The sequence below is a fragment of the Mesoplodon mirus genome, assembly GCF_964341445.2.
Source record: "Mesoplodon mirus genome assembly, contig: HAP1_SCAFFOLD_1342, whole genome shotgun sequence".
Lineage (NCBI taxonomy): Eukaryota > Metazoa > Chordata > Mammalia > Artiodactyla > Ziphiidae > Mesoplodon > Mesoplodon mirus.
The window spans coordinates 20,041-43,935 of record NW_028294765.1 but is presented as its reverse complement, the minus strand read 5'-3'; the positions used below and the strand labels follow the sequence as shown (position 1 = coordinate 43,935).

Genomic DNA, 23,895 nt, shown 5'->3' with positions numbered 1-23,895 from the left:
TGTTACCAAGGGCCCTTGCAATCCTTTCAGAAAATGAGGGGGTAGGGTAAAGGGCGGGAATCTCAGCCTTGCGTCCTCATTCTTCACATGGCACACGCATGTGGCAGATCCTAGTGGGAAAAGCCTGTGGTCGCATCAGAGAGAATTAGGTTTCCATCTCCTCTCTTGCTAGTGTGTATGTAACCTTTTGTAAGCATCAGCTTTCTCATCTCCAATATCAGGCTTATTAACAAGGCCTATTTGTTTACTGTTGTTGTGAGGATGAACTGAGATGCACCGGCAGCCTTAAATGTTAGTTGGTATTTGTATTATGGCATAATATAAAGGCACTGCATTCAACCATCTCAGTCACTACACGTTTATGCAGGCTGATTCTCACAGCCAAAACAGACGCACAAAGTACACCCACCCATTTACCCACCTGGGGAAGCCCGAAGCCTCCCTGCCTGCCTGTCTTCCTTACGGGGCTCAGAGAAAAGCTGCGCATGCGTGCACGTGCTTCCAAAGAGCCTCGCTAGGGGGCGGAATGGGAAACAGGAAGTTCTAATGCCTGTCGTACAAGCGCGACGTAAAGCGGGTCTGCTTTATGGCACCCTGCTTCCGCCGTAAAGCGCCGTTGGCAAGCCCGCGTGAGTGGGTTGACGAGACTACTTCCAGGTGCAAGACGCGTTTCTTGGAGGTTGGCTGACTTGCCGTCTTCCCCATGGGCAAACGCGGGAGCGGGAGCCGGAGCCGGAGCCGGAGCCGGAGCCGGAGCCGGAGCCGGAGCCAGCTGCTCAGCTCCCTAACTAAAAAGCAGAAGCATCTAAGGGATTTCGGCGAGGAGCATCCCTTCTGTGACACGTATGGAGAGGCAAGTCTGGGACCGGCGCTGCCGGCGTCCTTTCCCGGTGGGAGCCCGCGTGTCCCCGCGTTTGGTCCGCCGGTGCCCCGGGGGTAGTGACAGGGCAGCTCCCGCCGCGTCCCACGCTGCCCCGGCGCCGGCCTAGCTCGCCCGGGGATCCTGACGGCTTCCCGCCTGAGATGGGGTTCTTCACCGGTCTTCCTACCCTTTGTTGAGCCTGTAGTTTTATGCTAGACGGCACGCCTCCCGTGTGGCGATTGGGCGGAGATTTTATAAGCTTGTTTTCGTTTTATATGTTTTTAAAGAATTGCTTGGGGGCTTCCCTGGTGGCGCAGTGGTTAAGAATCCGCCTGGCAACGGAGGGGACAGGGGTTCGAGCCCTGGTCCAGGAAGATCCCACATGCCGCGGTGCAAGTAAGCCCGTGCGCCACAACTATTGAGCCTGCACTCTAGAGCCCGCGAGCCACAGCAGCTGAGCCAGGGTGGTGCAACTACTGATGCCCGCGAGCCTAGAGCCCCTGCTTTGCAACAAGAGAAGCCACCGCTCGCCGCAACTAGAGAAAGCCCGGGCGCAGCAACGAAGAGCCATAGCAGGCAAAAATAAATAAATTAAATAAGTTAAAAAAAAATAGAATTGCTTGGGACCCTCGACATCACCTATGTATTCAATGACCATGAGGAAACTAATGTTTGGGTAGTTGTGGGTTCCTCTATAAGTGTCCAGACTCTCAGTTATGATCTTAGTGCTCATCCCACCCCTTTGGGCTGCTTTATCAACAGTTAGAGGGATAATCTACTTAAGAAATTTGCTAGAAAAGGTGAACCCCGAGGGCTTGTATTTGCCAAAATTTCCCATCTTTTGGATGAGAGCCTGTTACTGTGTGACTGTAGTATTTGTCATGTGGTCTTGTTAGACCTTTTCATTCGTCTATTATTATCTATTTGGCATATCCTTACAAAACCTGTCCAAATGCATATGGAGTTTTTAACTTGACAATAGATATAATGTATTTATAACGGTATAGTCTGCCATGTTCATTTAAAGTTGTATCATTAGGCTTTTCCTAATTGCTACATACTAGTAGTTAAAGTTTAACATTGCCTGTTTCTTCTCAGGGTTTCCAGAAAGGAAGCAAAACCACAGACTTGTCAACTGGTAATGCTTTATACCTTCTTTATGATAGTAGATTCTGGACGGTTACTTTTAAGATTATATATGGTAATAATGTTTGGCTACAGTTCCACTCTTTCTGATTTTAGATGTAAGCTATATTTTAGTAATATTGCTTAGTTTTAAGTGCAGATGTCTGTTAAGATGCCATTGTGATAACTAATATAGTATAGAGTATGAAACTGTCCTGAGAGAGTAGCCTGTTAGAACCTGTTAAGGAGGCTTACCAGAGGGCTCTTGGTGAATCCTAAGAGGGAATGTCATGTTTGCTTAACATAAAATAGAGTGCAAAATCATCAAAGGTCTTATTTCATTACCACGGACTCAGAAATAAAGTACACTTTTTTGTTGTAAGTTTTCCTGTTGCTCCTTTAAAGGTGCCAAGTGGCTGACACATAGGTTAGATCGCCTTATAACCTAAAGCTCCATGTGTTTAGTTTGCTGTCTTCCCACGTGGAACATTAGCAGTTCAAAGAAGAGGAAGAGCTTCTAGAATCATAGCTAGATTAGCTGTTTTAAACAAATTTGGTGCTAGGTTTGGTTGAATAGATAGGATTGCATATTTGCAGAAAAGCTAGTTTTTATTTAGAAAAGTCTGAACTTGGTTCCACTGTGGGCCTGATGATAGTCGTGGGGTAGCAACAAGAACAATATAATTTTTGTTTTTAAAATCCCCATTTTCCTTTTAGTCAGAGGGTTTAGATACTTCCAAGTTCTGAAAGTGAAGCATAGAGTGAACCAGAACAAGTTTCTGGTTACAACAGACTACTTGCCACGTTAAAGGATGTTTCCAAGGAAGATGAGGAGGAGGAAGAGGAAGAAGACAGTGTTACAGATGAGACAGAAATGAATCTTGAAGACGGCGATAGTGACATCGTTGTGGAGGAAGAGACGGCAGTAGAGTCTACTGACACGCGGAAGAGTAAGTGTCTTTGATGTGGGTTTATCATCTTTGCAGGGACCACAGACAGATTGCCCCAGGGGCAGGGTGCCTTGTACCATAGAGCTGGGTGAAAGCACATGGATTCAAAGCAGAGATTCTTAACATTGTTGGGCTCTGTGATATCTTCAAGAATCTGATGAAAACACAGGACCCTCTGGCCATAAAAATGCAGAAATGACGTTTTTGCTTATGATTTCCAGGATTTCATCAATCCTACTTCAAATTCCCCTGATTGAGAGGAAAGGGAACATAATTCTGTTTTTGTAATGGTCTCAATTTATGAAAGAGATGATTGTTCCTGCCTTAGAGGAACCAAGTTTAGTGGAAGATAGACATAAAATATACAAAACTTTTCAAGCATCAAATCTGAATGGAACCGATAAATATAAGGTGTTAAAGAGGTGCAAAGTGGTCACATGCTGCCAGGGTACATGAGGGGAGGCTTCAGAGAAGAGCTGGGATTGAAAGCTGAAAGGAACTCTGTCTCACTCGGACATCTAGGTGACTATTCTTTTAAAAATTATTATTAATTTATTTATTTTTGGCTGCATTGTGTCTTTGTTGCGGTGCGCCAGCTTCTCACTGTGGTGGCTTCTCTTGTTGTGGCGCACGAGCTTAGTTGCTCTGCGGCATGTGGGATCTTCCCAGACTAGGGCTTGAAACCACGTCCCCTGCATTAGCAGGCGAATTCTTAACCACTGTGCCACCAGGGAAGTCCCCATAGGTGACTTTTTAATTTAACTTTAAAATCAACTTTATTGAAGTATGAATTACATTCAACAAGGTGTACCCATTTTAAGTATGTAATTTGATGAGTTTTGACAGATGTGTCTGTCTATATTGTCATCGCCAAAGTCAAGATACAGAACACTTCCAATACCTGCAAAAAGTTCCTTCTTGTCCTTTTACAGTCAGTTTCCCAGGCCTGGCATCAGGCAACCACTGACATGCTTTCTTTCACTATGTATTAGTGTTTTCTCTTCTAGAAATTCATATGAATGGAAGCACACAATAAGTACCCTTTTGCATGTGGCTTCTTTGGCTCCTCATGTTGTTGTGACTCATCCGTGTAGTTCATATTAGTAATTCATTTCTTTTTATTACTGGAATAGTAGTCCATTGTCTGAATATATCTGGGGAACTTTTTATATTCTGTTATCTTAATGCCTATTTGCCTTACTGTATTTTTGTCTCTAAGGTGTCACACACCATTCTTAGTATTTTCATTCATCACTTGTACTCGGATAAAAAAATCGTTGCCTCAGACTTAGGGACTTTTTAAATTTTGTTGGTTTTCCATTTTTCTTTCATGTTTTAGGTTTTTAAAAATGAAAAGTTTGGTTTTTTAAATTATAAAAGTAATATATATTTACTGTAAAAATTTAAGAGGGTAATATAGTTAACGTATATCTCCTCCACCCTGGGATGAACACCTTTAACATTTTATAGAACCTTCCAGGCTACTTTTTTATGGATATATGAGTGAATATATATTTGTGTGTATGTGCATAATGGCCTCATACATTTCTGTAAGTTACTTTTTTCTTTAATGATATAACGTGTGTAACTGTGGGTTCACATTAGCTTAATCACATAGTATTCCATTGTAAATAATATGTGGTAATTTAATTAGTACCCCTTCGATAGAAATGACGAAATCATTTTTTCTAGTTATTTGTTATATCAACGCTGATTTGAACATCTTTACATGTACTAGGTCAGCAGTCAAGCTCAGTTTTGAAACTTATGTCTTCTACCTGAATTTGCTTAAAAGTAAATGATAGCCTAAGGAATTAGATTTCATTTGTCAACAGAAGTGTAATTATGAGTAGTAAATAATTTCACAAAATGTTTTATCAAAACTGCAGATGCGGCCTTACCTGCTGACCCTAAGGGAAAAGATGGGCACGGGCCACCTGGCACAGCAGAGGAATCCCCAAAGGAGTTTACAGATGCAAAACATGAGTCACTCTTCAGCCTAGAAACCAACTTTCTCGAAGAGGAAAGAGGAGGCAACTGTTCTCTGAAAGCATCACAAGGTCAGAGCACAGCTCATGTTGTTTGAATTCAGCTGGTGCTTAGTATGGGTGGTTGTGGTCTAATACCTGTTAAATCTCTTGTTATTGGAATGAGCAGTAATAGAAACAGATAGTTTAGCAGCTAGATGTAGAGCTGGAAAGAAATGCTTCTCCGAGATCTTTTGTGTTTTTCAGGGTTAGGCAGTGTTGCGAGTGGGCGCGGCTGTTCATGAGGACAAACAGTTGAACAATGATAGCACGGAAGGCCAGTTCCTCAAAGCTCACGATCCACAGCTGGGGTCAGGGGAAGACTTCTGATTTTTTTCCCCAAGCAGGGAAGGGAGAGAAAGAGGAGAAAAGTACTTTGCATTTTTCTCTCTATCCTTCACTTGCTCTTCCTTACTGGAGCAGTAATTTTACAGATTTGTGAGACCCGGCAGTGGCTAATCTGATTGGTCCTTATTACCAGGAAGCACCGCAGAAGCCAGAAAGCTCCACCCTGTCTCCCCAGTCTCTCTCTTTATTTTTGGCTGCATTGGGTCTTTGTGGCAGTGCGTGGGCTTCTCACGGTGGTGGCTTCTCTTGTTGTGGAGAGCAGGCTCTAGGCACGCGGGCTTCAGCAGTTGTGACATGCAGGCTCAGCAGTTGTGACACATGGGCTCAGTAGTTGTGGCTCGCTGGCTCTAGAGCTCAGGCTCTGTAGTTGTGGCGCATGGGCTTAGTTGCTCCGCGGCATTGGCAGGCGGATTCTTTTTTTTTTTTTTTTTTGCGGTACGTGGGCCTCCCACTGTTGTGGCCTCTCCCGTTGCAGAGCACAGGCTCTGGACACGCAGGCTCAGTGGCCATGGCTCACAGGCCCAGCCGCTCTGCGGCATGTGGGATCTTCCTGGACTGGGGCATGAACCCATGTCCCCTGCATCGGCAGGCGGACTCTCAACCACTGCGCCACCAGGGAAGCCCGGCAGGCGGATTCTGAACCACTGTGCCACTGGGGAAGTCCCCATAGGCGACTGTTTAATTTAACTTTAAAATCAACTTTATTGAGGTATGAATTACATTCAACAAGGTGTACCCATTTTAAGTATACAATTCGATAAGTTTTGACAAATGTGTATATTTATATTGTCATCGCCAAAGTCAAGATACAGAACACTGGGCCATGCCTCTGTCCCCATGACTGTTACTTAGACAAGCCTGTGGTAGGCTGAGGCAGGGCTCTGCTGTCTCTCAGGTCCTGTGTCTTAGCCTGTGCCTGGGTGGGCACGTCAGGTTGGTCTCATTCTGCGTCCTGACTGCCTTTTTTGGTCCCAGTGCCATTCTTCAACCAGCGGTGCCACTGAAGTTGAAATTTTAATCCTCATTTGGTTCTGTTAGCTATTCTAGACAAGAGGAAGAAGTAGCAGGTAGAATTTGGGCAAAAACCGCGTTCTGAACTCAAAAAAAGTTAAAAAAAAAACAAAAAAAACCCTGGAGGAAACATTAGGAGGCTTGACTATCCTAAAGTTTCTCTGGTTGTTTGGTCTGTACTGATATATTATCACCTAGAATTCTTATTTCCTATTGTTCACCTTTATCTTAGGTCTTAATATAAGGTGCACTGCATTTGAAGTTTTACTACCTGGGTCCCTGAATGGGTCATTTAACTTTGCTTCTTACGTGAGTGGGGCTGGAAGAGAAGGTTGGGTGGCCAGTGCAGAGCACTGACCCTGCCATTTTGATCATTTGTTCACCTCAGTTGAGTGTTGAGCATTTACATTTGTCTTCCAGTGCAGGTTAAATCAGACGTGGTACCTGCCCTCAGGGATCTTGCAGTCTAGTTAGGTGAGGTAGGACATGCACATATATGTGTTGGTGTGGATAACTGAGGGCAGGGTGGGGCGCTTGAGAGAAAGTGATGACTGTCTATAGGGGACCAGAGATGGCTTCTTTGGAGCCAGAACTGTGCCTGACACAGTAGGCTCTTGGGAAATAGTTATTTATTGTGAGTCAGGGGGTAACATTCAACGGATACTATTTGGATATATAGAAATGCGGTGAACAAGAGGATAGAATTTTCAGTTAAAGGAAGGAAAGCCACAGTGGCAGAAGAATTTGAGAGCCATGTAATTCAAAAATTACATTAGAGAGGTAGGTTAGAGGTGTATGTTGAATTTCAGTCCAAGAAGTTTCTTCAAAGGTTTTTGAGGTGGGGAATAATGTGATTAAAGAAATGCTTTAGGGAGATGAACCTGTCAGAAACTTTTAAGCTCTGGACTGGGATAAATGATGGGGAAAGTTGATGGGGAAAAAGATGAGTTAACATCATGAAAACAGGATGTCATTCACAGGGGAAGACTGGAAAATCCCTGTCATTTGCCCTAAGTGTTCTAATATTCTTTATTTCTGAATTAGATCCATTTGCACAACATGTAAACAAAGAACTGAAAGAAAAAGAAATCCAGGCTGTTGCCACAAATCCCAAAACTACCCACCAGCTAAAAGCAAGCAGTGGTCTTGGGTTTTAGTGGTCTCCCTGAATGTATGATACACACCCGTGGCAGATGGCTTGAGAGGGAGCAAGATAGAGGAAGACTGGAAGAGCCCAGTAAGGCACAGGCATAGCTAGAAAAGGCACTGGGAAGCTGGAAGGTGGGGACCAATAAGATAAGAATGCTTTGGAGACAGGTACACCAGGGTTTAGACCAACGTCTGCAAGGGGCTATCTCATGACCTAAGGCAAGTTAATCTACCTTTTTAATCTTCACTGTTCTCATCTGTTAGAGGGGGACAGTAATGCCTGCATCAAAATAAAGTAATTTAGTTTACTGGAAGACATGTACAAAGTGTTCAGTCAGACAGTAGCTACTGCTGTTCATTTGTTTGAAATATCTGAGATAAGTTCACACCTAAATTATTCAGTATGGAGCAGTTTTTGCTTCTTTTTTCGGTGATTTTTTTTTTCACCACTGATGCTATTCATAAGAATTGGTCATCCTTGTTTCATTGAAATTTTTATTGAGGTAATAATTATAGATGCAGTTGTAAGAAATCATACAAGGGTATCCCATGTGCCCTTTGCCCGGTTTCCCCCAATGGTAGCATCTTACAAAACTGTAGTACAATATCACAAGTAGGAAATTTCCACTGATACAACCTACCTGTCTTATTCAGATTTCCTCACTTTTGCTCCTGCTCCTTTGTGTTATTTAGTTCTATACTGTTTTATCACGTGTAGGTTGCCCTGGCCACCACCACAGTCAACATACAGAGCATTTCCAGCACCATCAAGATCCCTCCTCTTCCCTGGTGCCATTTTATAACCACACCCACCTCCCTTCCCCCATTCCTAACCCTTGGTAACCGCTAATCTGTTCTCCATTTCTATAATTTTGTTATTTCAAAAGCGTTATATAAATAAAATCATACAGGTTGGCTTTTTCTCACGCAGCATAATTCCTTGGAGGTTCATCCCAGTTGTTGGCATATATCAATAGTTAATTCTTTTTTATTGCAGAGGTCATCCTTTCTTTATTGCTAAGATCAGCAGTTTTGTTACAGTGCAAAAATTCCCAAACTGGTATTCCACAAAATACTATTCTTTTCAATTCTAATATATGTCTCCAAAAAAAAAAAAATCCAAAACAACAACAAAAACCTTGTTCCACGTCCAAGTAAATTTGGAAAACTCTGGGTCAAACGAAGTGGAACGGAGTCCTTGTTACAGGACTCAGCAGAACCTTTAGTGTCCGATCTGCTTGTGACTCTCCCTGAGGGGGATTAGGTTTTGTGGTGGTTACCGAAGTTATTTGACCGTTGGGCCCCCTTTTCTTTTGTCTAGAGTAAATTTTGACTTCCTACAGTGTGGTCCACAGGACAGTTTGTGACCCACTGATCTAGTGAAGAGCTCACAAGGTTTCTGAAGTCAGAAACCTTGGGCTCTAACCCTTAGCTCTGTTCTCCTCTGTTTGTCTGAATCCTATAACCTCTGAACCTCAGCATTTCCTAAACTGCAAGAAGAGCATTATAGTGTTTAGCTTGTAAGGTTGTTGTGAGGATAAAGTGAGAGGATCTGTAAGTTGTGAAAGGCCTTGGTAAATTATAAAGCATTATATGAATGTAAGGTACTATAATTCATTTCTAACTTAGTTCTTGATCATTTCTCCCACAGTGGCCCATCCTGGGCCAGCTTGTCTTTTCATCCAGGTTTCAACAGTTGGAAACCTTTAAACCCCCAAAGGACATTGACTTAAAGTCACTTCATCTCCAGAAGCCTCTGGAATCCACCTGGATCAAGACCAACAGCCAGTTCCCCTCTTGTCCCCCAAATTCAAGTAGCCCCTTCACACCCCTCCAGAAAGAGCTCTTCTTAATTATGAATTCTTACCGGGACCTGTTCTACCCAGAAAGGACTGCCCTGAAGAAAGGGGAAGAGATCCGCCACGTGTACTGCCTGCATGTGATAAATCACGTTCTCAAAGCCAATGCCCAGGTGCTTGCCAACAACAGCAGATGCCGAAGCCAGAAACTTGGGTTGGGTGATGATGATGACTTCAGGGACCAAGGGCTAACGAGGCCCAAGGTGAGTGGCAGCAGCAGAACTTTGCCCTCAAGGAGGCTGTAAGGCTCTAACATATGGGTCCTGGCACTTAGCAGGTTCTCAGATGGTTTAATGATTGGAATAATGAATGAGTCCAAGAATGAGCATATTAGATGGGCCAGGTAATGTCACGGCAGTGCTGCAGACAGCTCAGTGGACTGTCTCTAACAGCAGATCTAATTGGAAAGTGGAGTAGGAGGTACCTCCATGATAATTCTCTCCTTAAAGATAAACCCTGATCCTACATAAGTAACACTCCACTATAAATCTCTTCTTTGTGATTGTCAGAGCTGGATGGGACCTTAAGGAGCCTTTTATTCAATCCCTACATATTACACCTGTGGACAGAGACCCAGATTCGTAGAGGACCTTGCTAAAGAGAACCAGAGAAAAAGTAGCAGAGACAGGACTAGAACCAAGGATTCCCTTCACTAAGCCACATAAATATGTAGACCTTGGAAAACAAAATCCCTGTTTTTGCATTGTATCCTTATTACTGCTTAAAGTGATGATTACATTTATGTGGCTCATAAGCCTAAGCTCCAGTGGATTGGGAGCTTACGTCGTTGAATTCTGTCTACGTTTTTCATGATGTGCTGGAGCTAGATACTGTGCCACCCATACCCCCTTACCCTTTAGCCTCTGTGTCTATATTGAAGAAGCCTCATCTTCTTAGATTCTTCTCATTGGGCTTAATAGGATTTTAGGATTTTGATACTGATATGGCTCTTAGAGATTTCTTAGTCCAACCCTCTTGTTTGATAGTTGGGGAAACCAAAGCCTAGACACTTACTTAGTGTGACAGCCGGGACAGTAACTTGGCCCTCTTCAAAACTGATCCATCATCCCTGCACTGTACCAAACTGAATCACTACACCCCTCTGGCTGTGCTGGTTGCCTTTCTGAGAAACTATCTCAGAATCTTGAACATCAGGATAATAAGATTATCTGTTTCCATTTAGAATTGCAAAATAGAATATGAGGTAGATTACCCATGAGTCACATTCAGAATTTGGTGAATTGTCTGATCTGACTGGGGTTATATCCATTGATTGTATTGTTTACACAAGGGTAGTTAGAAGGTAATCATTTGTTAAGCATCTTCTGTTTTTTTTTCCTCAACAGTTAAAATTGAGCACTTTTGGAAATGTTTGGAAAACTGAATCCTATATTTCCCATTGAAATATCATCTTATTTCAGAAATCCTTTATCATCATTTCTGAAAAATGTACTAGGAAATGTACTAGAAAAGTAATGATGCTTTAGTCCTTTCCTTACTAACTTTATTCTCTACTTAATACATCTAATTCATTTGTTCAGCATATTCCTTGGGTCTTACGGATCAAAATACTGAACTAAGTTCTGTGGGAGACAGAAATGAGTAACATTTCTTGTCCTCAAAGAGCTTTGTGTGTTTATGCCCTTGGGTTTTTGCTAATGGACACCTCTGTTAACGGCATTGACTTACCTCAAAGAGTATTTCTGGGCTTCCCTGGTGGCGCAGTGGTTGAGAGTCCGCCTGCCGATGCAGGGGACACGGGTTCGTGCCCCAGTCCAGGAAGATCCCACATGCCGCGGAGCGGCTGGGCCCGTGAGCCATGGCCGCTGAGCCTGCGCGTCCGGAGCCTGTGCTCCGCAGCGGGAGAGGCCACAACAGTGAGAGGCCCGCGTACCGCAAAAAAAAAAATAAATAAATAAAATTTCTACATTCTGCTTAAGAATTAACCCCACCCCCACCCCAAGGAGCCATGAGATTGAAGTCCATAGGACATGGTGCTGTGGTTCGGAAAGATGCTCAGCCTTCAGTACTGAGCCAGGTCCTATGTAAAGGGGGTGACACGGATGTGGTCCTTGGCCAGGGGCTGTGGAACGGAGGGCTCCTTAGGTCCCCAGCAGGCTCACCTCGAGCTGTCCTTCCTTCCCCTTGCCCCTCCAAGGCTGCCCATCACTCCCTCCACAGGTGCCGATAGTGGTGCCATTCCGGGAAGCTGCTTTGCGGGTGGTACAGCTCTTCATCTGTCTTCTTGAGGGCGACAGCAAGAAGAAAATAATTGTAAGCAACAAAAAGAGGTTTAATGGAGAGTATGGCTCAGATCCCAAGGAGAGACCACCCAACCTGAAGAGGCCTGAGGATTATGAAGCTGTATTTGTCGGCAACATCGATGACCACTTCAGGACTGGTAATTCCTCCTTGTCAAAACTGAGACCCTGAGGGACCTGAGGTGTGAGGTGCACATAGCTGGAAGCTAGAAGCCTGGAATTAGGCATTCTTTCAGAGGGTCACTGTCTCAGCCTCCTAGCAGAACCAGGACACATTTGAGACCACTCGTCTGCCAGGGGAGAGTCTTGCCTTGGCTAATGGGGTACATACTTGGCTAATGGGATGGAGTGTCTGTGAAGGCATGTATGAAAGGCACCTGCATGTTTATAACAAATGTCTCAGCATGCCTATAGCTGGTAGCTCACAGTCAATGCTACAGGGCTTCTTGGGGGAGTTGGAGCTGATGGGGCTGGGTGGGTCAGTCTGGGGAAGATGAATAAACTAGAGCATCTGTACGTAATGGACTTCCCTCCTGCCTGCCATGTGGAGTGCCCACACCTGAATTATCTCCACTCTGGACTTACTGACTCCCACCCAGCTTTGCACATTTTTGCTTGTTTGTCATTCAGCTCCCATGTACTTGGTTGCTTGTTCATTGAAAAAGTTCCTGGAAAATATTTATTAGTCACGTATGCCCATTTACCACTTATTAAGCATCTACTATGTGCCAGGCACTGTTAAGCTGGAGATATGGAATTAAAAGTTACTGTTAAGCAAGTCCAGCCTTAAGACAAATCAGACAGTATGGGATGAGATGTGTTACGGTTAGAGGATAGTGGGTGTTCTAGTTAAAGTATTTAAAGCAAATATCCTTACTCAAAATGGGCTCAGGACTGTTAGGGAAGGCCTTCTGTTGGAGGTACCATCCATACTATGTTGAAACCTGAGTCAGATTTAGCCAGGTACAAAGTAGAGCGATGAGAGTGGAAGAAAAAGTTTCAGACAGGAAATGGCAAGTGTGGAGGCATCAGGGTGAATAAACCGGCAAGACTTAGGATTCAGAGGCTTTAGCATGGCCGGAGTGTGCAGTGCAAGGGGATTAGAGCTTACAGTTAGTTTTAAACATATGCAGGCGGCCAACAAGGAGCTGATAAATCAGTCTTTTGTTTAATTGATATATAATTGACATATTAGTTTCAGGTGTACAACATAGTGATTCAATGTCTATATACCTTACAAACTTATCACAACAATAAGTAAAGTTACCGTTTGTCACCATACAAAGTTAATGCAATATTATTGACTATATTCCCCATGGCATACATTGGATCCCTGTGACCTGTTCACTTTATAACTGGAAGTTTTATACCTCCTGATCTCCCCCATCCATTTTGCCCACCCTCCAACCCCGCCCTCCCTGCTGGCAACCACCAGTCTGTTCTCTGTATCTATCTGTCTGGTTTTTTGTTTTTGAGATTCCACATATAAGTGAAGTCACATGCTGTTGATATTTGTCTTTGTCTGACTTATTTCACTTACTGTGATACCCTCAAGGTCTATCCTTGTTGTCGCAGATGGCAAGATTTCATTCATCTATGGCTGAGTAATATTCCATTGTGTGTGTGTGTGTGTGTGTGTGTGTGTGTGTGTGTGTGTGTACACACCGCATCTTTATCCATTTGTCATCTGTGGACACTTAGGCTGCTTCCATATTCCATATTTTGGCTATTATAAATGTTGCATTGAACGTAGGAGTGCATATATCTTTTTGAATTAGTGGGTTTTTTTCTTTGGATAAACACCCAGAAGTTGAGTTGCTCAATTGTATGGTGATTCTATTTTTAATTTTTGAAGAACATCCATACTGTTTTCCATAGTGGCCACACCAATTTACATTTCCACTAACAATGCACAAGGGTTCCCTTTTCTCCACATCTTTGCCAGCATTTGTTATTTCTTGTCTTTTGGATAAGACCTATTCTGACAGGTTTGAGGTGATATCTCATTGTGGTTTTTTTTCTCTCTGTGCTTTGGTTAATAGCAACTTATAATACATGGTGGCTGTAAGAATTTATAACTCCAAAATCACAGCCTATCATTTTATATTATTTCATTTTGATCACAGCACTTACTAGCCACCTGATACATTCTTCTTTTTTTTTTTTTAATTGGAGTAGGTATAGTTGATTTACAATGTTGTGCTCATTTCTGCTGTACGGCAGTGACTCAGTTATACACATATATACATCCTTTTTTATATTCTTTTGCATTATGGCATATCCCAGGAGATTGGATATAGTTCCCTGTGCTATACAGTAGGACCTTGTTGTTTACCCATTCTAAAGGTAATAGTTTGCATCAACTAACCCCAGACTCTCAGTCCATCCCTTTCCCCACCCCTGACCTTGGCAACCACAGGTCTGTGAGTCTGTTTCTGTTTTGTAGATAGGTTCATTTGTGCCATATTTTAGATTTCATATATACGTGATATCATATGGTATTTGTCTTTCTCTTTGACAGACTCCTCTTAGTATGATAATCTGTAGTTGCATCCATGTTGCTGCCAAATGGCATTATTTTGTTCATGTTTATGACTGAGTAGTATTCCATTGTATATATGTATCACATCTTTATCCATTCATCTGTCAATGGACATTTAGGTTGTTTCCATGTCTTGGCTATTGTGAATAGTGCTGCTGTGAACATAGGGGTGCATGTATCTTTTTGAATTATAGTTTTGTCCAGATATATGCCCAGGAGTGGGATTGCTGGATCATATGGTAATTATATTTTTAGTTTTCCAAGGAAACTCCATACTGTTTTCCATAGTGACTGCACCAACTTACATTCCCACCAACAGCGTAGGAGGGTTCCCTTCTCTCCACACCCTCTCCAGCATTTGTTATTTGTAGACATTTTAATGATGGCCATTCTGACCAGTGTGAGATGGTACCTCATTGTAGTTTTGATTTCTCATTGTGATTTTGATTTGCATTTTCCTGATGAGTGATGTTGAGCATCTCTACATTTGACTGTTGGCTATCAGTACGACTTCTTTGGAAAAATGTTTATTCAGGTCCTCTGCTTTTTTTTTTTTTTTTTTTTTTTTTTTTTTGCTGTACGTGGGCCTCTCACTGTTGTGGCCTCTCCCGTTGCGGAGCACAGGCTCCGGACGCGCAGGCTCAGCGGCCATGGCTCATGTGCCCAGCCACTCCACGGCATGTGGGATCCCCCCGGACCGGGGCACGACCCCGTGTCTCCTGCATCGGCAGGTGGATTCTCAACCACTGCGCCACCAGGGAAGCCCCCTCTGCTATTTTTTAATTGGATTGTTTGGGGGTTTTTTTTTGCGTTTTTTTTTTTTTTTTTTGCAGTACGCGGGCCTCTCACTGTTTTGGCCTCTCCCATTGCGGAGCGCAGGCTCCGGACGCGCAGGCTCAGCGGCCATGGCTCACGGGCCTAGCCGCTCCGTGGCACGTGGGATCTTTCCGGACCAGGGCACGAACCCATATCCCCTGCATCGGCAGGCGGACTCTCAACCACTGTGCCACCAGGGAAGCCCCGTTTGGGGTTTTTTGATAATGAGTTACATGAGTTCTTTATATATCTTGGATCTTAACCCCTTACTAGATTTGCAAATATCCTCTCCCATTCAGTAGATTGCCTTTTTGTTTCATTGATGGTTTCCATCGCTGTGCACAAGCTTTTTAGTTTGATGTAGTCCCATTTGTTTATTTTTGGTTTCATTGCCCTTGCCTGTGGAGTCAGATCCAAAAAAATATTGCTAAGACTGTTGTCAGGGAAGTTACTGCCTATGTTTTCTTCTGGGAGTTCTGTGGTTTTCAGGTCTTATGTTCAAGTCTTTAATCCATTTTGAGTTGATTTTTGTAGATGGTGTAAGCTAGTGGTCCAGTTTCATTCTTTTGCATGTAGCTGTCTAGTTTTCCCATCACCATTTGTTGATGAGACTGTCTTTTCTGCATTGTATATTCTTGTCTCCTTTGTCATAGATTGTGACCATATAAATATGGATTTATTTCTGGGCTCTCTGTTCTGTTGATCTGTGTCTGTTTTTGTGCTATTACCGTACAATTTTGATTACTGTAGACTTGTAGTGTAGTTTAAAATCAGGGAGTGTTATACCTTCAGCTTTGTTCTTCTTTCTCATAATCAGTTTGGCTATTCAGGATCCTTTGCAACTCTGTACAAATTTTAGGATTACTCTAGTTTTATGAAAAATGTCATGGGTACTTTGATAAGGATTGCATTAAATCTGTAGATTTCTTTGGGTAGTATGGACTTTGTTTTTGAATTTTATTTATTTCTTTATACAGCAGGTTCTTATTAGTTATCCATTTAATACATATTAGTATATACATGTCAGTCCCAATCTCCCAATTCATCACACCCCCACCCCCACCCCCACTTTCCCCCCTTGGTGTCCAGTATGGACATTTTAACAGTACTAAGTCTTCCCATCTATGAGCATGGTGTAGTTTTTCATGTTTCTGTCATCTTTAATTTCTTTCATCAATACCTTGTAGTTTTCCAAGTACAAGTTTTTTACCTTCTTGGTTAGATTTTTTTCTAGGTAGTTTATTCTTTTTGATGCTATTGTAAATGGATTGTTTTCTTAATTTCTCTTTCTAATAGTTCATTATTAATGTATATAAACACAACAGATTTTTGTTAATTTTGTATCCTGCAACATTACTAAATTTATTTATTAGTTCTGACAGTTTTTTGGTGGAGTCTTTAGGGTTTTCTCCATAAAGTATCATGTCATCTGCAAATAGTCAGTTTTACTTCCTCCTTTCCAATTTGGGTATCTTTTATTTCTTTTTCTTGCCTAGTTGCTGTGGCTAGGATTTCCAATACTATGTTGAATAAAAGTGGCAGAAGTGTGCATCCTTGTCTTGTTCCTGATTTTAGAGGAAATGCTTTCAGCTTTTCACCACTGAATATGATGTTAGCTGTGGGTTTATCGTATATGCCTTTGTTATGTTGAGATACGTTCCCTCTATACCCACTTTGTCAACCCATCCTTGCATCCCTGGAATAAATTCTACTTGATTATAGTGTATGGTCCTTTTAATGTATTGTTGGATTCAGTTTGCTAATAATTTGTCAAGGATTTTTGCATCTGTGTTTATCAGGCATAGTAGCCTGTACATTTCTTTTTTTGTGGTGTTTCAGTATCAGGGTTATGCTGGCCTCATAAAATGAGTTTGGAAGTGTTTCCGCCTCTTCAGTTTTTTGAAATATGTTTGAGAAGGATAGGTATTAAATCTTCTTTAAGTATTTCATAGAATTTACCATGAAGCTCTCTGGTCCTGGTCTTTTGTTTTTGGGGAGCTTTTTGATTACTGATTCAATCACATTACTAGTAATTGATCTATTCACATTTTTTCTTCATGATTCAGTTTTAGAAGATTGTGTGTTTCTAGGAATTTATGTATTTCTTCTAGGTTATCTGACTTGTTGGTGTATAATTGTTCGTAGTAGTCTCTTACGATACTTTGTATTTCTGTAGTGTCAGTTATAGCTTCTCTTTCATTTCTGATTTGGGCCCCTTCTCTTTTTTTCTTATTGAGTCTGACTAAAGGTTTGTTAATTTTGTTTATCTTTTCACAGAACCAGCTCTTAGTTTCATTGATCTTTTTTTTTTGTCTCCATTTCATTTATTCAGTATTTCTCATCTGACTTCTATTATTTCCTTCCTTCTTTGTTGGAAGTTTTTTCCTTTCAGCATATTTGAACATATCATGCCATCTCCTTCTGGACCACAAAGTTTCTGATGAAAAATCAGCTGATATTCTTATGGGGATTCCCTTGTCTGTAATTAGTTGTTTTTCTCTTGCTGCTTAAGATTCCCTCTTTACCTTTGACTTTTAACATATTAATTATAATGTGTCTTGGTATGAATCTCCTTGGGCTCATTTTGTTTGGGACTCTTGGTTCTTGCTGGACCTGAATGTCTGTTTCCTTCACCAGGTTAGGGACATTTTTAGCCATTATTTCTTCAGATAAGTTTTCTGCCCCTTTCTTTCTCTGTCCTCCTTCTGGGACCCCTATAATGTGGGTGTTAGTGCCCCTTTCTCTCTCTTCTTCTGCGACCCCTTAACACCGATGATAGTACACTTGATGTTGTCCCACAGTTCCCTTAAACTGTCCTCATATTTTAAAAATATTTTTTCTCTTTGCTGTTCTGTTGGGGTGATTTCTGCTACCTTGTCTGCCAGGTCACTGATCTGTTCTTTTCTACCATCTAGTCTGCTGTTGATTCCCTCTAGTGTATTTTTCAGTTCAATTATTATAATCTTCAGCTGTGTGAGCTCTGTTTAGAACTTTCTTATATTCTGTCTCTTTCTTGAGTTTCTCACTGTGTTCGTTCATTCATCTCCCAAGTTTGGTGAGCATCTTTAGGACTATGACTTTGAATTCTTTATTGGATAAATCACTTGCATCTGTTTCATTAAATATTTTTTCTGGGGTTTTATCTTGTTCCTTCATTTGGAACATGTTCCTCTGCTTCCTCATTTTGCTTGACTCTCCGTCTTTGTTTCTGTGTATTATGCAAAACAGTTACTGCCCCGTCTTGAAGGAGTGGCCCTGTGTGGGAGATGAACTGTATTTTTAACTTTTTCCTAGTTCTTGGTCATCTTATAAACTCTCTCTGTTTGTTTCACTCCCATGGAGTCTAGAAATGCAGTCCCACCCCCATCTGCCTGAGCCTGGTGCTCAAGGAGTGTCCCCTGTGTGGGCTACATGTGATTGTTGCCTCAGGTCGTGTCCCGCGAGTGGCATGAGATGGGGTAGGCGTGGCTGCTCGTTGTCCATGTTTGTCAGTGCTGCACACAGGCAGTGCAGGGCCGTGGGGTAGGGGGTACTCACCCACCACCACTGTTAGCAACTTAAGAGTGAGAGTGCAAAAAAGTGGCACCCACCAGTGCCATCAAGGTAGAGGGAATTTGTAAAAATGGCATCTGCCAGCATTCTGTCCCCAGAGAGAGTCCCAGCCAACTTCTGCCCCTCTGGTAGATGCTTTAAGATTAGCAAGTGAATCTCCTTCACATATGATCTGGGCTCTTTAAAGACTGCTACTTGTTGCTTAGGAAAGAGATGTGGGCAGGAAATATAAATTTTTGTGATGATAATGTTAAAGCCATAATTAGTGAATATATTTATCCAAAGCTTTATGTAGAGTGAAAGAGAACTTGTGGGTGAATCCAGGGATTTGTTGAAGAGCTCTTTGAATATGGAAAAATAGATAAGGACCAGGTCAGTAATAGAAGTAAGTGTTAAAGTGACAGAAACCACCAGTAAGGAAAAGAACATTTCAAGGAGGGTGTGCTTATGCATTCGTGACAAGAAACACTAAAGTGCCATTGAATTGGTAACTGAGAGCTGTTGGTGACCTTGGCAAGAGTCATTTCAGTGGTGTCCTGAGACTCAGAGGCAGATTGCAGTACATTAAGAAGTGAGTGGGAGATTTTAAAGTAGAGATAATTTTTTGGAAGGTTTGCCAGTGAAGGAAAAGAAGAGGGTGGGAGCTAGAAGGGACCGTAGATGCAAAGGAGGGATGACGATGATGATTTTAATAATTAAAGCAGTTGGAGCACAATTACATGCAAAGGGGAAGATGTGGAAGGTACAAGGGGAGGCTGCAGTTGGAGAGGGTGGAAGCTAATGGCTTGGTGGTGACTCATGAACTGATGTGTGCTTGGCTGTTTTGTGTATAGGGGTGGCAATACTGCAGAGAAGCATCCGACTTTATGCCCCCTTCTATTCGTCAGACATCCTCATTGCCTCCCCTCTGGGCTTGAGGACCATCATTGGTGGAGAAGGAGAGAAGAAGAGAGATTTTGACTTTCTGTCTTGTATTAAGCTTCTCATCATTGATCAAGCTGACATTTACCTGATGCAGAACTGGGAGCATGTCTTGGTAATGCTGGTCATTAACATTTAGAGACAAGAAGCTCAGTGGTTTGAGTCTGAAATGGTTATTAAAGTCCAGATTAAAACTCAGCTTGGAAATGGAAATATTCCACATTTTCCAATTTGAAAACGGGAAATGTTGTCCCCTCTTCTACCCACAAGTTGGTCAGTAAAGTATCCAGAAAGATAAAAATTCTTGTCAACATTTTCAAATCTCCAGAAAAGATTTTTTCCCCTTAAAAGTTGCTTCTAGTAATAGACCAGTTTAGTGTGGTTGGTTGGTTGGTTGGTTGGTTGGTTGGTTGGTTGATTGATTGAAATCCCTCCTCACCAGGAATGTTTTTATCTAAAATAGTTCCTCCTATTTATGCTCGTTCTCTTTTGTTTGGTCTTCAGTGGAGATGGGAAAACATTGCTCATGATTTCTTAATTTGTGATGTTTTACAGAGAAACGTAAGATGTTTTTGTCCCCCTACTGTAATTTGTACTATAATTTTTTTTCTCCCTCTCAACATACTCTGCAATGTTTTGGGGTTTAGGATTGTGCTTTGGAACAATCCTCATCACAGAACTATAGGTTTATTTTTATAAGGCATGTGAGAATTTACCTTTTCTACAACCCCAGGACTTGGAGTAAGTTTGGGACAGATAAAGGGGAGTACTTATTTATAAAGTAGGGAATAAACTTATAGTACTTGTGACCCTTCAATATACATTACAAGGTAAAAATATGATTAAAATAGAACAGGCATGTCGATGGTTGAGTCATCTTTATTTTGAGCAAAAGGCACATGTAGTCACTCCGGGAATTTTCTAACGTTTTGGGAGCCAAGTCATGGAAGGACAGCAGCTCTGTTTTCCGTGTCATTTCCCTTCTTGTCCAAGTCTGGAACTGAGTTGCTTATAGAGTGACCAGAGTGGCATGTCAGAATTTCCTTTAAAAGAAATATTCTGTATAGGTAGCATCTTGATCCTTTTTGAGAGATCCACAAGGTGGCCAGTTTGAGCTTTTCTTCTTGTTCGCTTGACTATGGGCAAGTCACTCACCCATCTGAGCCTGTTTTCTTGTTGTAATTTGGGAGATGATAGTATCTACTTCATGGGGTTAAATAAGATGATGGGCTTATAGAAAGGTTAGCAACGCCCAACAGGTAAGTGTTCAATAAGTATTAATGGAGTATTACTTCTGCTCAAAGCATTTGATGAACCACATGAACCTACTGCCCTTGGACTCACATGGGGTGGACTTTTCTCGAGTGCGCATGTGGAACCTCAATAATTGGTCCAAGTACTATCGTCAGACGCTGCTGTTTGGGGCCCTGCAGGATGCCCAGATCAACTCTGTGTTCAACAAGTACTGCGTCAATGTGCAAGGCCAGGTGGGTTCTCTCCTTCTTTCTCTGAATTTTCATGAAGTATTGTGTATTGTTTGGGTCATGAGGCAGAAGGAGAGGACAGCATTTGGTCAACAATGGGGATAGCTCACTTCCTAATGTTCTCACTGACTCCTGGCAGGTGGCTGTGAGGAACGTCCCGATGACAGGCTGCATCAGTCATGTCCTGGTGCAGCTCCCACATGTCTTCCAGAGGATGGAACCTGAAAACCTAGCTTCAGTGATTGATGCCAGGTACCCTCCCCTGTCCCATTGGATCCCTGGGGGTCACAGAGAGGGATTTTACTTGGGCATTCAAATTTAGAATTGTATTCCACGTTGGCTTTCTTAGTTACCATTTACGAAATGAAATGAGATAATTGAATCCAATCATGCCATTGACAGAGGAGGACACTGAAGGCCAGAGAAATGGTGTGTTGTCCTAGTTCCAATAGTGTCAGGGTTAGTAAATCAAGGGTACTTTCCCCTAGACTGTGGCATTTTTAAATTACATTAATTTTTTAATGCCTCATGTCAACAACTTAATTCTAAGCCCTTCAGGGCAAGAACTGTTTTTCTAATTCTCTATGTAATTTCCCCGTCTTCTCATTGTGTTTAGTCAGGGGACCCATGGTAGCAGAATGGTGCTTAACACATGGTAGGTGTTCAGTAATTATTTGTTGACTGACTGATTGACAACTGAATGAATGAATGAATGATACAGTTACGTACTTCCTAGAATAATTCTCTGGGATATACCAGCATCACATCTATCCTTTATGATGAATAGTGTTGGCACTTACTTTTTGATGCGCTTAACAAGTTTTATCCCTATATAATCTCTTTGCAATGAGGTAGGCCAAATTGGCCTCTTAGGGGAGGTAGAAGGAGATTGTGACTTGCCCAGGGTCATGCAGTTGGCAGTGACACTATGGCTCACCTCTAGACCACTGACTCTCTGCCCTTTGCCTTTCCAAATCAGGTTTAACTTTTTCGTCAACAAGATTTTGCCTCAGTATCGTGATGCAGTCACGTCTCACACGCTTATCTATGTCCCCTCCTACTTTGACTTTGTGCGTCTCCGAAATTACTTCAAGGAGGAGGAACTGAACTTCACTCATATCTGCGAGTACACCCAGAAGTCTGGTGTCTCCAGGGCCAGACACTTCTTCCTTCAAGGAGAGAAGCAGTTCCTGCTCCTCACAGAGCACTTCCATTTCTACAAAAGGTAAAGTAGGGCCAGGTTTCAAGTGTCCTCTCTGGAGGGTCTGCTTCCAAGTGCATGGTGGGCTTTGCTGTGTTATAAGGTCCTCCCTTGCTTCACCTCCTGCAGACAAGCCAGAGTCTGGGGGGCTGGACAGACTTTTCTTGATTGGTTGGTTGGTTTTCTTTCAAAATGGGCATTGTTGGAAAAGGTGGTAGAAACGAATGAGTGACTACAGCATAACCTGTATACAGATCTGGAGTGGGTCCATACTTAGGGTACCTCCTGTAGCTGTGGGTATACCCCTCAAGAAGGATATTACAGAGTTGAGCAGCTCTCAACTGAATACAGGAAAGGGAGGAACCTGTCGTAGAAGCACAGATGAAACACCTGGGGACTGTGTGGTCTGTGGAGATGGAAGTTGAGTACAGGGTCAGTGTTCAGAAAGCTCTCATTTGTCCTGAGGCAGTGCACACACACTTCTGCACCAAGGAGAACCAGGACTAAGGGGCTCCTTGAAGCTTAGGAGAAGCAAAAGGTGAGGGGCTTAGAGGTGACTATTTAAGGGCTTCAGGGTTTGCTTCTTGCTGGCATCATTATTTGCTTTGTTCCAGTGAGTTGTTGTTTTCATTCATGTTGGAAATGGTATTTTGGGGGAGTTTGCACTCAGCAGGTCTAAAGAGCCCTTAGTTTTCCAAAAGCTTGATACATCAAAGCAAGTCCTTTAAATGAAGTGGATGGATTGGAAAACTTCCCAGCGTGATTGTCTGTAGCAAGAGTGAGCTAAGCTGGGATGAGGACTGCTCTCAAGTAGCAGCTTTTCAAGGAGAGGGCATGATGTCAAAGGAGCCCTTTCTCTTAAGTAGGCAGGACAGTCTTCTGTCTTACACTGTTCATTTATTGACCAAACTGTTTTGTCCCCAAAGTCACTATAAAGACAAACCGAACACGTGCCATTAGCTTTGTACCCTGGACCAGGTTAGTGGGTGTTTAAGTTGAATGGAGATAACCTGCAACTGCCAATTATCTCAAGGTTCCCAGCTATAGATTTTTTTGCTTGAGAGGTCACCAAGGTGATGATGGGTATTTTGATCTGCAGTGTCTTTGTGATTTGATTTTTTCATTTGACCTTGGGAAAAGTACATGTATTTTACACTTTAGTATCCAGCTTTAAAATTCTGTATTTATATTCTCTATGGAAGTAGGCCATGTTAGACATATTGCAGTTCATTTGTGAGCTAGCAAAAAACTTTCATCCTGAGGATTTGTTTTCTTTGGGGAGATGAAACCAGTAGAATCTTAGGATGGGATGGGCATTTGGTCATGATGGCCCTCCTGAGGGGAGGACAGTTCACAGTTCTTTCTCTGAGCATTATCAGTGGGTTAGCACAGGAAGGATTCTTAAGCAGGGGGCAATCAGAAACTCTGGAGGTAGGATTTCTGGAGGTGGGAAACGCTAGTGGGGTGTTTCTGAGTGCTCCCTGCCCCAGGGAGAACCCCAGTTATAGAAGTAACAGACCTCGTCTTTATAGACTGTATGCAGGAGCCAGCCTTGCAAGTCAGTTGTGGTTGCCTCATTTATCTTTAACAGTTGTCAGGTAACATAGACATCGGGAATGTCCTTAGTTTTGGGTCCTGTCACAGTGTTACGCCATATTTGTAGGGGTCACCGAAGACCCAAAGCACATACAGGAGAGGAGGAAGGCAGGGGAAGAGGTGCAGAAGACCATGGGAATTGTTACTAACTGCCCCTCTGAAGAGGTTCTGGTCACGTGCTCTTATTTCCA

The 23,895-nt window shown here is 42.5% G+C and overlaps 1 pseudogene across 1 annotated transcript in view; it reads left to right on the top strand.

Moving 5' to 3' along the window:
• Positions 1–586: 586 nt before the first annotated feature.
• LOC309797987 (U3 small nucleolar RNA-associated protein 25 homolog) overlaps positions 587–23,895 on the top strand; it is a 29,300-nt pseudogene continuing 5,991 nt past the window's right edge. Inside the window, exons 1-11 of the transcript in view lie at positions 587–843; positions 1,961–2,000; positions 2,705–2,937; positions 4,827–4,997; positions 7,368–7,456; positions 9,124–9,534; positions 11,513–11,732; positions 19,336–19,538; positions 20,728–20,910; positions 21,047–21,159; positions 21,887–22,132. The product of the transcript in view is annotated as a U3 small nucleolar RNA-associated protein 25 homolog (transcript). The remainder of the gene's footprint in view (positions 844–1,960; positions 2,001–2,704; positions 2,938–4,826; positions 4,998–7,367; positions 7,457–9,123; positions 9,535–11,512; positions 11,733–19,335; positions 19,539–20,727; positions 20,911–21,046; positions 21,160–21,886; positions 22,133–23,895) is intronic.